The sequence below is a fragment of the Saccostrea cucullata genome, unplaced genomic scaffold, assembly GCF_032062105.1.
Source record: "Saccostrea cucullata isolate Sc308-1 unplaced genomic scaffold, CSIRO_AGI_Scuc_v1 ctg1837, whole genome shotgun sequence".
In the NCBI taxonomy this organism is placed as follows: Eukaryota; Metazoa; Mollusca; class Bivalvia; order Ostreida; family Ostreidae; genus Saccostrea; species Saccostrea cuccullata.
This window is the reverse complement of record NW_026930802.1, coordinates 374,070-390,165: the sequence shown is the minus strand read 5'-3', so window position 1 is coordinate 390,165 and position 16,096 is coordinate 374,070. Positions and strand designations below refer to the sequence as shown.

Sequence of the window (16,096 nt, the reverse complement as noted above, 5' to 3'; positions counted from 1 at the left end):
GTCGCTGGCAGAATCATCGTATATTGTTGAAGCGAATAAGTCTAGAGCCGTTCCGAATTTGACCTCTTACGTGACCCTCAATGGGATATTGTTAGATGTTAGTGTACGAGTATGCGAGCGGATCTAACACCTAATTTTAATAAAAAAAAAAAAAAAAAATGAAAAGATAAATATTTTTTAATTTGGGGGGGGGGGGGGGGGGGGGGGGGGGGGGGGGGTTGCTTTAGTATATACATTTTTATAATCTTGTTATTGTTAACAAATAAAAGTTGCAATACAATTCAAGAAAAATTATTATTGCTTAAATGAATTCTGGGTTATAATTTCTTCATATTTTATTGCATTTCTTTTTTATTAAAAGACCAGGTTACCATTTTTGCATTATGCTACAATATATTTAAAGCCAACTTGCGTAGCAACAACCATTTTCAATAGTAAAAAGTATATGTATGTTTGAAAAAAAAAGAACAGGCTCGATTCCTCTCTTTCCTGATGCTACGTTCCTATATAAGGGAATAAATTATATATTTCTTTCATTAGTATTTGAACTTTATTGAAATAACGAACACTACTGGAGCCCAAAAGTCTCAAAACAAAGAAAATTTCAAAAAGGAACAGAGTACTTCCCTTTACAAAATTTACGGAACTTAAATATAGTTTACTTATTATAAGTTTACTAGAGTAAATATATGGATCTTTACTCAAGAATTTTTTTTGGAGTATGAGATTTAATATATCTTTAAAAAGATTCCAGTGATGTATTTTTTAAAATACAATATGCAGATAGAAAAGAAAAAGTTTTAAAATTGGATATATCAATCTGGAATTTATAGTGAATGAGATGTGTTTGTGAAACACTATGCGCCCGGAGGCAACACAGTTAAAAAACTATTTTTAGCAGATATGTCAAAGCCAAGGTCACAAGGTCATTGACCTTGGTATAATATGAAAGAACTTTACTAGTGGAGTGTGCACACTAAATATGAAGTCTCTTTTTTTCATGGTTCAAAAGTTATGGCGAAATCAATTTTTAGCATATAGGTCACAGTCAAGGTCATAAGGTCATTAACCTTGGTGTAGTTTGAAAGAGCGTCATTGGTGGGGTATGTTTATCAAATATGGAGTCTCTCTCTCTCTTTCTTTCTCTCTCTCTCTCATGGTTCAAACATTAAGTTGAAAGTTTGATAAAAGCTATTTTTAGCAAATAGGTCACAATCAGGGTCACCAGGTAATCGACCTCGGTGTACTTTAAGAGAACTTTATAGGTGGAGTTAGCATTCCAAATATGAAGTCTCTATCGCTCATGGTTCAAAAGTTATGACGAAGGTAAAAGCTTTTAGCAAACATAGAGAGAAACGGATAAACAGACAAACAGACAGGACAAAAAAAATACACGCCTCCGATCTATCGATCTAGGCGCATAAAAATATTGTAATTTACGATATTGTAATCTATTACTATAGTTAATTATAGATGAATATAAACTTTCCCTGTTAAAAATGGACCTCAAAAGCATAAAATATGGGATCAAGTGCCATGGAGGGGTGGATCCCTTGCCGACCGGTCACATCCGCCGTGTGCTCCTTGTTACGCTCGAGATTTAACGATAATATCCGCTGACAATTCAGTGTGTTTAGAATGGCCCAACAATAGTCTTACAAGAAAAAGCTTAAGAGTCAGCATTCTACTTAATGATGATTTAAATTTTACTGGCAAGTTCATTATATCGACCTATAACTTACGGAATAATAACATTGAACGATACAGCTGATATTCTTTTTTCACTAACTTGTTTGTCAGTAAAAAATATTGTTTTAAAAAAAAATTGTTCATACATGTACATATAGAATGCCATTGCAATTCGAATTAACTGATAGATTAACCTCGTGCAGGTGATGAAGGTACATGTATATTGCTACACAAGTGAAAAAGTTGGCGACTGAAAAGTTAAGAGTCATTTCCTTTGTTATAAAGCTTGGTTGTAAAATTACCTTTAACGACCTTCTCAGGTAAAAATCTCTAAATATGAAATAGATGTATCAAAATTTGTGGGTTTGTTTCTTCAAGCTCACAGGGATATGATGGATCGCAATAAATATGAATTATTCTTTGTTAATTGACAATAAATCGTCGATATATCTAAATGTAGAAAAGAAGGCCACAGAGAGAGTTTTCCTCTTTTCAGAAGACGTTGGACAATTTTAACTTCATATGAATACAAATGCTGTAAAGGGGCGCAATTGGTACCCATTAAATTCCAAAAGATTGTTGTAAGGACCAGGGTTTTTTAGTAACAGTTGTACATTTTAGCTGTATTTTGAGAAACACTGGCCTGTAGGAGGCTGTCTATAGTTGATGAATAACATTCATGACCTCCATAGGAACCATGAAAGGATATGGATCTGACCAAGGAGCCAATTGTCGAAAGCGGGACCACTGAAACCGAGAAATGGCATCTACAATATTGCTTTTGTAACAGCAAAAATGTTCTCGACTTTTATTTGAATATTAAACTGAACTAATATTGCATATTAAAAGTATGCAAAACCGACATCCTAAGTAGAGCTGCCAACCCTTACGATTTTGATCTTAATAAATTAGCACATAAATTACGCCTTACGATTTCTCTCTTAGACTATATTCTTCCGATTTTGGTTTTTCTCGATCAAAGTTTATAATAACGGAATTTCCATAGCTGGCCGTCTACAATTTCTACTATTATAATTAAATATTCATAATCCTTACATCGCTTGCTTCTGTTGTTGTCTCGCTTTTAGAAGGCCGATCGTATTCACGTCAATGTTTCAAAGTAAACAAAATAGAAACATGCCTCAAATTGCTCCGTTTACATATCCATTTACAAAAATATCTTCAACGGCTTGGGGCCTAGGCGATTCCCGGACCCCGCCTTACTATTTGTCATTTCAGAATGTTGGCAGCTCTGCTAAAGTAACACTTCTCTTTTTTTGGAAGATTATTTATAAATAATGTAGACTAAAACTGAATTATTTATATGAAGAACGAGCTTTATATCCAGCGAAATTTCGGCCCATATTATAATTTCTAACACTATGGGAATAAGTTCTAATGAAGAAATATCCCAGTATATTTCTTCATTCCAACAAGTAGGCCAATGGAGACAGCACCAATGCCTACCAAATAAGACATGGGATCGGAGCGATATCATGACACTGACTGAGAAACTAGCTAAACTCACATTAACAAATCAGACCTTATCTCTGACGTTATCCATATAAAATGATACAATTTCTTAACCCCTGCAAAGGAACCATAAATCCTACCATCTAACAGTCCTTTGACTACAAAAGCAAGTGCTCCTGCTAATGATTGCATTTATTTAAGGTAACTTTTTGATTCCAAAACTACATAATATTTTTCTGTAAGCTCTTAAACTTTTTGCTACGGTGCAAAGAAAGTCATGGAAAGAGTATCAATTCCCAAACTTAAAATTTGTCAAACAATGAGTAGGCCCTTTAGTTTTTTCAAAGCTAAAGGGACACTTTAATCTCACCACAAACCTTTGAATAGCCTCATACACTTCATACATTCAAATGAACTAGCACAATTATCTAAATTATGAAGAACAGAATGTATATTAGACCTACGGATCAATTGAAAATGCAACAATGTAGAAAATTTATAAAATAATGTACATGATTAAAACACTCTATCGCCAAACCCTTGTCAATATAATATGCCACAAAGTGTTTGACACCCAACAAACAAAAATACTGTGGGAAAACAGGTAAAAAGCGACATGCACTTGAAATATCCATTTTGCTAGTAATGCACCTAGCATCAATGCAGTTGCATCACCAAACGTTGAAAAATTTTCTAAACATTTATCAGGATCTATAAAAATCATTTACACTGCTTCCTTAAAGGGGGGGGGGGTATATGAAAGATTAGTTATCATCCGCCCACCACCCTGCTTCTTAGGGACTTAACCTATGGGTTTCCATCGCAAGTTTTATAATGGCAAATGGCAAGGGTTAGAATGCATAAACGTCGTGAGGACGATGACAATGTTTTAATAATAGAGCGTTCATTGTATAGTTCATTTTCGAAGAGAACTTTGGCAGAGATTATGGACGGAAAATTTCGAGATGTTCTTCTGAGTCATCCCCTTCAAAACAGAGAATTCGTGAATTATTTTGTGACCTTCCTTCTAGAAAGCAAACTTTCTCTAATCAAATTGAAACAATTGCCTTGCTCAGACAATTTACCACAACTAATGCAACAGGTTGGAAAGGATTCCACAAATATTACAAATACAAACAGACTTGTCATGCTAGAAGTCTTACAAAGAAATAAAAGTACATTTATTGAATGGTTAGTTGTCACCGGATGCTTTTTTTCTATTTCATCACATTTGCCAAAGTCAAAACAATATCTTCAGATAATTGTTTGTACATTTCTCAATGGTTACTGATCTTTTACATTTGGCAGTTCTAGGAGAAAAATTAGATATTATTAAATTACTCCTCTCGAAAGATGGGAAGATTAAATCATGCGACCGCTATGACATAACCTTGCTGTGTAAAATTGCAAAAACAAATAACTGTGATATTGCTAACTGTTTGATCGAAAGAGGTGCTGATTTGGAGCAGGCAGATGAGCTTCTAGGTTGGACTCCCTGCGCTTTGTTTCTACCTCGTTTGATGAAGTTGAAATGTTAGAATTGCTTTGAAGCAAGGGATGTGACGCCAATTGTGTTGATTTTCAGCTTAGAACACTCCTTACCATTGCTGTGTTAAGAAATAATGAACAAGCTGTGTGTGTTTCGATGCGCTACGGTGCAGATATTTATGATGATGTCTTTTATTCACGTGTGCATTTTAACAGAGCATTAGTTTTGCAAGTTGCTTTATTGAACAAGAGTAAAAAAATTGTTGAAATGCTTTTATTTTCAGGCACAGTGAAAAATAAGCTCATTCATACCTTGCCTTTATCCGGAATATGTACAAAATGTGTAATAAAGAACCAAATTGAATTGTGTTTTAGTGACATTAATAAAGTTTCGTCTGAGAGTTTTCTATGGATAGATTTTGTTAAAATCTGTAATGAAATCCATAAAAACAATTCGGACATTATCCTCAAAATACCGTATTCAACGGAATAGGGCGACATTTCTATCGCACCCAACTTCATGTGTCAAGAACGCAAACGTTGGCAAATTTTAATGGAAATCCTTTACGTCTATCTATGCTTCATATAGCCGCATTATGTGATGATGTCATTGCTGCAAAAATATTGATAAGTGTTGGTGCTAATTCATTTCCAAAAGATATGAAGGACAGGACTCCGCTTCATTTTGCCAATAATAAAAGTATGATTGAAATTCTTTTGAGCTCTAACATTGAACAATCTCATGATGGAAAATTTATACATTTTCCTACGTTTAAGAACTTGAAGAAATCCCTACCGTTCTTTGCATCATTCAGCTTTATTTATGCAGCAACTAATTTGTTAGCTAGGAAGGGTCTTAATTCCACCGATAATTATGAAAAACCTCCATTATATTCCATTATAGGACGGATGTCTAATGTACCGAAATGCCTTGATGCTGTGGAATTTCTGGTACAGCATGGTGCTGATCCACGCATACGATGTAATGAGGGGTATCTACCTTTAGACACTTTCAGAACTTTCTCCCTATCTATGGACGAAAGTAAGATTGAATGGGGAGAACAATTATTAGGTTGTCCAAAAACAAGGAGCTTTATCAAAAAAGGAAACATGTTTTCTAATGACTTTGGCTTTCTTTTTATTTCTTCAAATTGTGGTTTTATTATGCTATAGTAAGGAATGCTTATATTAGAACGGAATGTTTTGTAAAATGGGAACATAATTCTTCATTGTGTAGCTTTCAATCTCTTAAGATTGACTGTGTTCTGGAAATCAATATTTTGACTCTTTTTATGTTGAATAGATTGACGTTGGAGTTGTGTGGTTGGGTAAATTCTGTTTTGTTTGGAGGAATTAAAAATACGTCTACTCGAAGTAGCTTATATGCAGAGAAATCACTTCTATGTTTTTCGGAGAAAATATCTATTTTAATGTTTTTTTCTGAAATTTTGCTGCTGTAATATTTCAAATCAAGCAGGGCAAACAGTTTTCTGCTTCTATTGTATCTTCCTTTGCCTCTATTTATACTTAGTTTATTTTCTTTTTCCTTTGAAGAGAATCATTTTTGAACATTATATATTTTTAATGCAATGAAGATAATAATGATATTGTTTGTCCTTATTGGAGTTTTCAGTATAGCAATATATAATCCGAACAGTACACAGCCAATTGTGCCTAACGTTAATTTAGTGTTAATCTCAATTAACATTAAATTAACGTTAGCTTGATGTTAGTTTAATGTTACTTTCGTGTTAAGTTAACATTAAAAATGTTAACATTAAATCAACGTTAATTTTTAACGTTAATTTAACTTAACATTAATTTCATGTTAATTTTTAACGTTAATTTAACTTAACATTAATTTCATGTTAATTTTTAACGTTAAATTAACATTAAAATTTAAGTGAGCTTGGGTTCTGTCTTAAAAAACTAGAACCAAAATATTAACATTAGATTAACGTTAATTAGTTAATGTTAATTTCATGTTAATGTGAATTTAACGTTAATTCTTTAATGTTAATTTCATGTTAATTAGAATAACATGGTATTAATGTTATTATTCAAATTTTAGACCTAACTTTAAGCAATACTTGCCAATCATTTTAGTGACATTTAATTAATTAGTTAAGATGTTCATATGTGGATACTCGAAACCGCCGGAGTTGGGGGTTGGCGGTTGGCGGGTGGGAGGGGGGGGGGGTATTGGCACTTGTGTCGGAAATAAATTTTTAACCCCAATATATAAAGATAACAGTTGTGTTAGTATTCTACCATAGGTTCAAAAATTATTTCCGACACAATTTATTTCCGACACAAGTGCCTGTGTGTGTGTGTGTAAGGGTGTGTACACGTGTGGGTTTGGGAAAGGGAGGTGCTCTAACTGTTAGCACCCTCTTCACCCCGTCCATTTTTTTTTCATACATTCTTAAAAAAGTAATTTATCTAGACTTAAATTATAAGCTCTATTTCTATCTTTCAAAATGTCAACTTGGATTTGGATTTTTTTCCGGCTAAAAATGGTCCGTAGCTTTTCTCAGGATCGGTTTTGTTTTTATCGGACGAAACTATACGTCATGTTTGACGTCACCAGCTGTAACACAGAGGAAAAAGAATTTATCAAGTCTCTGTTAAAAGTAAGTATTTCGTAGTCTTTGTAATATTACGTTTTTGAGAGTTTCATGATTTCAGAGGTCCCTAAATGTTTGTATAGCAACATTACTCAACAGTCATTGCAGGCTACTGTGTCGTTAATCTCAGCGAGATGTAGGGACTAAAATATTTGGTCGGACGTCCACTACGACGTGGACGTCCGACCAAATATTTTAGTCCCTACGACATCTCGCTGAAATTACTGTGTCGTAGGCTGTGAACGACGTGCCAGATCTCTGCTATGTTGTATATTTGTATATCAGCAATACTATTTTTATTAGATCTATTTATTGTTCAGTTGGTTAAATTTGTTTGAACACTGAAGCCTGCCGGTACATCTGTACTGCCGCCCTACGTACGATACGGAAAAAATTCGAAAGTAAAAGTAGAAATCGTGTACAAGTTAACAATAACCATCTCGAAGTTGAAGTTAAACACGCAATGTGAGCGATGTTTTCCCTGATTCTAACATTTCATCTTAATTGGTTTCATCATTATCGAGAAAAAAAACCCGATTTGATATTTATTTTTATTGTATTTTAAACAGCTGGAACTCGGTATCACATCTGACTCGCACTTCTGAAATGGATCAAATCGGACTTTGTCGTCGAGACTCGGAAGAACCCAGCTGCCTAAATTATTATGCCAGTGAAACACAAAACAGGTATTGAAAGTGGAACAAAATGTAAACAATTCCTACAGTAAATGTAATGACAGTGAAATTTACATTCACACACCCCAACTGATTTTTTAAGATACCAGTTAAGTACTTGTCATTATTTGACACTTGTCAATATTTTGTTCAGAAACATTTTATAAGCATTATTAAATAAAGATTTTTTTCTTTTACTGCATAATACAGAAAAGATACTTGTATGTAAGACATGGAGAAAAGAGCAGACTACAGCCTCAATATACCATTCCTTGGTGCCTCCTTGAATTGATGTTTTTCAGATCATAACCATGCAGGAATAAAGGTTATTTATAAAATAGTATATACATAGTTTATTCATAATTTTCATTTAGAAAAATTTTACAACTTGATCTAGAGTTTATGCTAAAGAGACAAATTTAAAGCCAAGTTGCTTTCACTGTACTAAAAGTTTGCTTTGAATCAGACGCTGCACATAAAATTTGATTTCTGTCTATGAATATCATATATGTTGAAGATATTACATTTCAAATAAATGATTTTTAATTATTTTTTTTTATTTATAATTGTAGGTTAACTCAGTATAAAGTCTTGCTGACATGAACATGATAATCACAAGAAAGTGGATATATTTCATCACCTTAAGCAATCTTCAAAATACCATGTAAAGTGCATTTATTCTGAACACATATCAAATATTTACAAGAAACATATTGACGCAAGCGTCAAAAATCGGCCGCAAACCAATTAATTCTTTCATATAATAAATTAGAAACTGAATTCTTATATTTATCTGTTAATTAATATATATATCCCTGTGACATTAAACATTTGAATCCGACATCCCAGGATTTTCTTCAGTACATAATACATGTACATTGCTACATGTACAATGTATTTAAGCAACTTACTCTTAGCCCTCTGCGTCCCCGCACCCAGTAAGTTGGTACTATTAACGAACTCTGGCGGAAGTTTGATGTTTAAGTAGTTTTAACACTTAACCATTAAAACTAACGTTTAAACTTATCTAACTAGAGATAGTTTAACATTAAATAAAACGTAACAACTATATGGGGCTCCTCGCTCGCTCAGAGGATGTTGAAACCCCCAGCTCCCTCTAAATCCGCCACTACATTTCTTCTCTGTCTTGTTTTGGTGTGAGATGTGGCGGGAAAAGGCTTGGCATGTTGTAAAACGCGCTTTATCCTTGTCTGTTGGAGAAAAATCTCCTAATATTCTGCCTGATAATAAATTAAGATTAAGTTATGATTTTGAAAATTTTCCGTATTAAAAGTACATTGTGTATTTATATTTACACGTCATTTTAAATTATATATACAACAAATCCTGTTGAAGTAGAGAAAGTAAAATTTGTTTAGGCAATCATATAACGCGGTCCTTGCTTTAGACTATGCCCAACATGTGTGCTTATTTCTCCGCACTTCAGTTACGTAGGAATTTGTCAATCAGGATTGGATGAAACATTTAACCCATTATTCATAAAATTTTAGTTTGATGATTATCATGCGTTTTTAATTTACATTCAGAAACTCTTTCCTAATATTCTATTACATGAATGTTAAATTTTTTATTCAAATTGTTCTAACTCCGCAGAAACGCACGGCGACTGAAAACTTTCATATCATATACCCAGATAGCATGACTCCGTTGGGCCAACGTTGGTTTTTGGTTGTATGGTTGGTGAAGTGTTGGCGTTGGGGAACAGATGTAGGCCCAACGTTGGTCCAACGTTCATTTACGTTGGCATGAAAGCTAAACCAACGGTGTTGGACATGTGATATTGGCCCAACGTTGGTCCAACGTTCATTTACGTTGGCATGAAAGCTAAACCAACGGTGTTGGGCATGTGATATTGGCTCAACGTTGGTCCAACGTTCATTTACGTTGGCATGAAAGCTAAACCAACGGTGTTGGGCATGTGATGTTGGCCCAATATTGGCCCATTGTAGTTACATGTTGACAAGAAACATAGCGATTTGGTGTTGGACATTAAGATGTTGGCCCAACATAGGTCCAACCGAGTAAATGTTGACATGGATTAAGACCATTGTGTGTTAAATATGAAATGTTGGCCCAACGTAGGTCTAACTGAGTGCACGTTAGTGGCAAAACATTGCCGATTATTGCTGGTTATTCAATATTGGCCCAACGTTGGCCCAGCTTAATAAATGTTGACAATATAATGATGCATTGCTCTGTGTTGGGCGTGCTTGACTGAACTGGAGTTGGTCCAATACTAGGAATACTGGGATTACTAGTGCAAGTACAAGTAGCCTGTAATGTTTGAGATGAAATGCTGGTCCAACGTTGGCCCAATGTTGCGAAAAGTATTCATCAATTTAGATTTATCTATTGTAAATCGATGGTAATGTAATAAGCAACTAATTATAAACATGTGATCTATATTATATATTGAATGGAAATTATGAGACAATCCTTATAAGTCTGTGAAATACATATAGTAATTTTATATCTTGGTAGATTCTATATTAAGCATCATTGAATCAAATTTAAAGTGCTGTGTTTTGCAAGTTTTGGGCTCCAAAATAAATAGGTCACTGGTGAAATTCACTGGCTCGGCAGGTGACTCATAGGTCTCCAAGGAAACCGTCATCTTTAAATCAGTTTTTTTTAACCGCGCACTTTAACAATTCAAAGCGTATGTGTCTGTTTAAGTGAAAGCAAGAATTTTAATCCTTTCAATGTAAGTATAGCTTTTGTTTTTGTTATTGAAATAATTAATAATGTGAAATACACAACATTGTAATGGCCTGCATGTAGGCTTTCAAATTATTGGTACCAGGTAGCTGACTAAACAATTGTAATTGATGACGACCTTAACTTTTATAGGAATTGGCGGGCTTGAACAGAGCAGATATGTCCGGATCTGTAAGTGAACGCAAGAATGTTAACCAGTGAAATGTAAGTAACTATTTTGTATTTGTTATTAATAATTACTAATGTGAAATTCAATTTTAAGGGTTGCTTTAAAAATATGTGTGATGCTGATGAACATTTGAAAATACTATTTTAATTGATGACAATCTTAACGTTTGCAGGAATTGCTGGGATGGAAAAACCCTCTTCACTCTGAGACTATTGATGTGGCATTTCTGTATATGGAAGGGACTGATTTATATGTGTGGGAAACATGGATTCTAAGAACAGATAAACAACAGAAAAAGTGATAAGTGATGCAAATATGACCTTTCAAAACTCTACAGTTAGAACTTGAAGATTCTTATATCAAAGTGATATTTAGTAGTGGACATAGTGATGTGGAGTGTACTTGAGAAACATTGAACTTTCTACCTCTTCCTTCTTTTAGTTACATTCCATGGAATACTTTAATGAAAGTGAAAGTGGCAAAGAATATATTGTGATACATTTTAGGAGGAAAAAAGTATTTGACCAAACATGGTGAAATTAATTGTGTCGTATAATTTGGGAAATAAAAATTACAGAATTTAAATAATTTTGTAAGACATTTGTATTGAGGAATAATTGTGTCATTGATATTTCAAGAAACAGCTTTGTATCAACGTTGAACCAACGTAATAACTATATTTTGAACTGAGGTCCAATGTAGGGCCGACGTTACAAAATATTTGGTTGGCATCGGTACATTGGAATAACGTTGGACCAACGTTGGCATTTCAACAAAAGCGTTGTACCAACGTTGGACCAACGTCGGACCAACGTCATGATTATATTTTGAACTGAGGTCCAACGTTGGGCCAACGTTAAAAAAATATTGCGTTGGCGTTGGTATGTTGGAATAACGTTGTACCAATGTTGACAAATGAACAAACAGTATTGTACCAACATTGGCCCAACATGTTGGGCCAACGGCGCGCCAATGAGCAGTAAGACATTGGGCCAACGTAAAACTGCCAACATTGGCCCAACATAACCGACATTGTTGGGCCAACGTTGGGCCAATGTCCTCATGCTATCTGGGTAACCGACCGCCTCCTGGCGGCCGGTAAAAACCATTTCATATGTCACCCCTAATTTTTTTTTGAAAGTATATTGGAAACACAATGTCTGTTTGCCAGTCTCACTGTATAGTAATATATATGAAAGTATATAGTTTTTAAATACTAGTAGCTTTTTAGTTCACCTGAGCCGAAAGCTCAAGTGAACTTTTCAGATCACATGTACATTTTGTTCGGCGTCTGTCTGTCCATCTGTTAACTTTTCACATTTTCAACTTCTTCTCAAGAACCACTGGGCCAGGAAAGATGGAACTTAAATGGAAGCATCCTCAGATAGTGTACTTTCAGGCCTCTTTAACCCGGGGGGGGGGGGGGGGGTAGGGGGGCCCCAATGGACTTTCAGTCTTACTTAAGAAATAAGGTATTTTTAAACAAATATCGGTTAGTCATGACTCACAAGATTCAATTCCATAAAGCCTGAAGGGCTTTATAATGAATTTAATATCGTACCAACCCGTATTTATAGCCCGTTGGATGTTTTAAAATGATATCTTATTACTTATATTTACATTTATGACTTATTCATACTTTATATTTGCCTGATCACGCTGTTTGTGGCTTTTAACATGCGAAATGCATTATTTTTCAAAACTAATGGCATGTAAACAGTATACAAGACACTGAATGCGTGTCGACCCTTTATGTCGTCACTGAGAAATTCCGTTGAACATTTATCGATACGCACATCTATGACCTCTTGACCCCTGTAGTGTAGATTCAAATTTCAGACCTGTTTACTCTTACGATTTCGCCGTATTTTGTACAGATTTTTAGTTTAAAATACGTCTCACGTTTTGCTTTTATGAGAATACAGAAATCGGAAAAACTTCATTTGGAATTTAGCAGTTAGTTTTCTTTATGATCTGTCTTCGTTTCATGCTTTTGAATCACTAAAAAAGAGAAAGATTTCAAACACTCAAGTGATGTTGGGTTTGCAAACTCTTTGGTATAACAAAATGACAAAGACCATTTTGAGTATAAGAAAAGCATTAATATATGTAAAATCGATGGAAAGTTAAATCTTACTGGCAAAATCCAAATCTCACGGAGAAATCTAATCAAAAATACTGAGAGACGACGATTTGGGTAAACAGGTCTGAAATTTGATCCCAAGTTTTACATAGGAATGCATAGGAAACTCTTTTCTAAAATCTTCTCCGAACTTATTTGGAATCATCCTCAGGTAGTGTAGATTCAAGTTTGATCAAATCATGATCCCCGGGGGTAGGATTGGGCCACAATGGCCGACCAAAATTTTACATAGGAATGCATAGGAAAAACCTTTTAAAAATCTTCTTCAGAACCATTAGGACAGGAATGATTAATCTCATGACATGATGTGGAAGCATCCATAGGTACTAAATGTAGATTCAATTTGTTCAAATCATGACCCCCGGGGTTAGGGTGTGGCCACAATTAGGGATCACAGACTTGCATAAGAATACATAGGAAAAAGAATCTTCTCCGAATTAACATGATCTGCAAGTAGTAAAAATTTAAATAATGCCCGGGGATTGGGGGTTAGCGAGGGGTCACAATGGGAGATCAGGTAATGTGTTGGAAAAATCTTTAAAAATCTTCTTTTCAAGTATGGCAAAATAATATACATGTATGTATGCTGTATTGTAATAGTGACATTTTCAAGTAATAGAAAATTCAAATCCCCCTCCCCCAATAAGTATAAAGTAAGCTTCTCAATACTTGACTGATCTGTGTTTTTTAGCTAGCCCATGTGCTCAGGTGAGGGATGTGGCCAATGGACCTCTTGTTTCATTCATTATATTTGAGACAAATTTGAGTTGTTAATGTATTGCTGAAGTATTTCATTTTCATATAATTATTATAATATATGTATTTTATAATTATTATAATATATGTATTTGCCTCTCTTCTTTTTCAGATTGGAAAAAGAAAGAAGATTTGTAGCATTGTATTGAATATGCCTGATTAAAAGTATTAATGGATGAATTGGTGTTTTTCTCTTTTCTTCAGAAAATTGGAAATCGGAGGCAATGCTCAGAATTTTAGAGATTTTGTTGAAAAAGCTGATGGGTCCCTTCATCCTTTTGGATATATTCAAATTGAAAAGAAAGTGACACCAGGGATGAAGTCAACATGCAAGCCTAGCTTTCTGCAGTGCTACAAGGAAAAGTGCAAAATTGATGAGCTTCTGGTGTACCTTTAGAGAAATAATTATGATTACATGTAGTATCAGTTAAGCTTCTGCTATGAAGCAATAACATGTATTTTTTTAGGAAGGAAAATTCCAAAAATATGCACACAATTTTTCTGCATTTTAACATTAAATAAGTGTGAACTAATTAACGTTAATTTAACGCTTAACGTTAATTTAACATAAAAATAACGTTACCTTAACATTAAATTTTTAACGTTAAATTCATGTATAAGCTCGATTGACGTTAATTTAACGTTAAATATTTAACGTTAAGTTAACGTTATTTTCATGTTAAATTAACGTTAGGCACAATTGGCTGTGTACGTTTCAATGTTTGGGAAGCAGTGAGTTTATTATAATTGTGAAACTCTTATATATTCTCCGAATTATGGTGTTGAAAGTTATTTTTATTTATTTGTTTGTTTGCAATGGCTACATATAACCCTATTGAAAAATTATCCATGACACCAGAAATTACATTGGATAATACAACTAGAGCAAAGCAACGAGTAGGTCTTCCGTCCTGTTTTGACCAGAAGTGACGTCAAGAAAAGAAAGCAATGATCTAAGTCCTCTTCAGTCACTTTAAAATTTCAATTTTGCATCAAAACCTAAAAAATAAGCAATTTTGGGCTACTTCCGGTTTGACCGGAAGTGATGTCGACGGACGGAAAATTAAGTTTTGTGCTTTCAGTGACATATGTTACCCAAAAACTTGTCAAGAAAGGCAAAAATATGCATTTTTTGACGACTTCCGGTTTGACCGGAAGTGACGTCGCCGGACGGATTTTGACGTCTTCAACAGATTAAGCTTGACATTTTGCACAACTTTGCTTCTTGGACGTGTTACAAATTCTCAATACTTTTTGAGATATCTGGAAAAAAAATTTGGCCCCTCTAGATCCCTTAATTTAGGGGTCAGCCCTTTTTTGAGATATCATTCAAAAGATCTTGCAATTCTGCACAAATTTTGTTCTATATGTTTTAAAAAAATATTTTTAGTTTAGAAGATAAAAAGCAAAATATGTGTAAATTTTTGCTCTTTTAAGCGTTCTAATTTTTGACCCCAATATAGCGCCATCTTGAATAGAGAAATAGAAAAACAAAAACCGCTGTGCACAACTTCAATCCTTCTATTGTGTAAAATCAGTAAAATTTCTGCTCAAGCTTTTGCCATCTCTGAGCCTTTGTATGGAAATGAAAGCCTATAAATTTTCGTTTAAAGGGAAATAACTCAAAACCGGAAGTGAATTTTTTAAATGCTAAACAAAATTTTGATAGAGTTTAGTAACGTCTATAAACTCTGAAAATTTGAGCAAAATCCGTTGAGAAATGAGTGAAATATGAGGCCTCAAAGTAATAATACATCAGAATCAGTAGAAGGTCTTCCGTTGGAAACGGAAGACATTAATAAGAGAAATGGAAGTGGCGTAAAACAAAACAAAGTAAAGTATATACACCACTTTTCTCGACAAAATATGACAGAATGTCCACGAATGACAGAAAAATATATTTGCGAAAACGCCAACTAATAGACTTGATATAAAACAAGGTTTCTTTGTACAGTTTTCATAGAAAATGTGATTTTGTTTAAGTTTTCGAAAACAAAGTATGGTTACATGTAAGATTATAAAAATGATAAAATGGCCTATGAAAACATATAAAGCCGGCTTCCACCCAACAACATATGCAAATGTACCAAACATTACTATTCGAATGCAAATTTCAATACCTCTTTCAAAAATCATTTTTTTTTTTTTTGCTGGAAGGCAGGATTATTAGATAAAAATAAAGGTGAAAAGCAAAACACTCACATATAGCTTTTTAGAAATGGAAAACAGGCAAGCAATACAAGTATTAATCGCCGGCGTTTATTTGAGGGATCCACATGGTAAAAAAGAGGGTACAGCATCAGGAAACATGACAGAATTATCGGAATTATGGTTAGAG

The 16,096-nt window shown here is 34.1% G+C and overlaps 2 long non-coding RNA genes across 2 annotated transcripts; both read left to right on the top strand.

The window, feature by feature from the left end:
* Positions 1–7,645: 7,645 nt before the first annotated feature.
* On the top strand, positions 7,646–14,276 carry LOC134230134 (uncharacterized). The gene is made up of 5 exons (XR_009984284.1): positions 7,646–7,742; positions 7,847–7,963; positions 8,162–8,276; positions 8,524–8,615; positions 13,963–14,276. It is a non-coding gene; the product is annotated as an uncharacterized LOC134230134 (long non-coding RNA).
* Positions 10,111–11,929, top strand: LOC134230133 (uncharacterized). The gene is made up of 3 exons (XR_009984283.1): positions 10,111–10,676; positions 10,823–10,894; positions 11,032–11,929. It is a non-coding gene; the product is annotated as an uncharacterized LOC134230133 (long non-coding RNA).
* Positions 14,277–16,096: the final 1,820 nt, after the last annotated feature.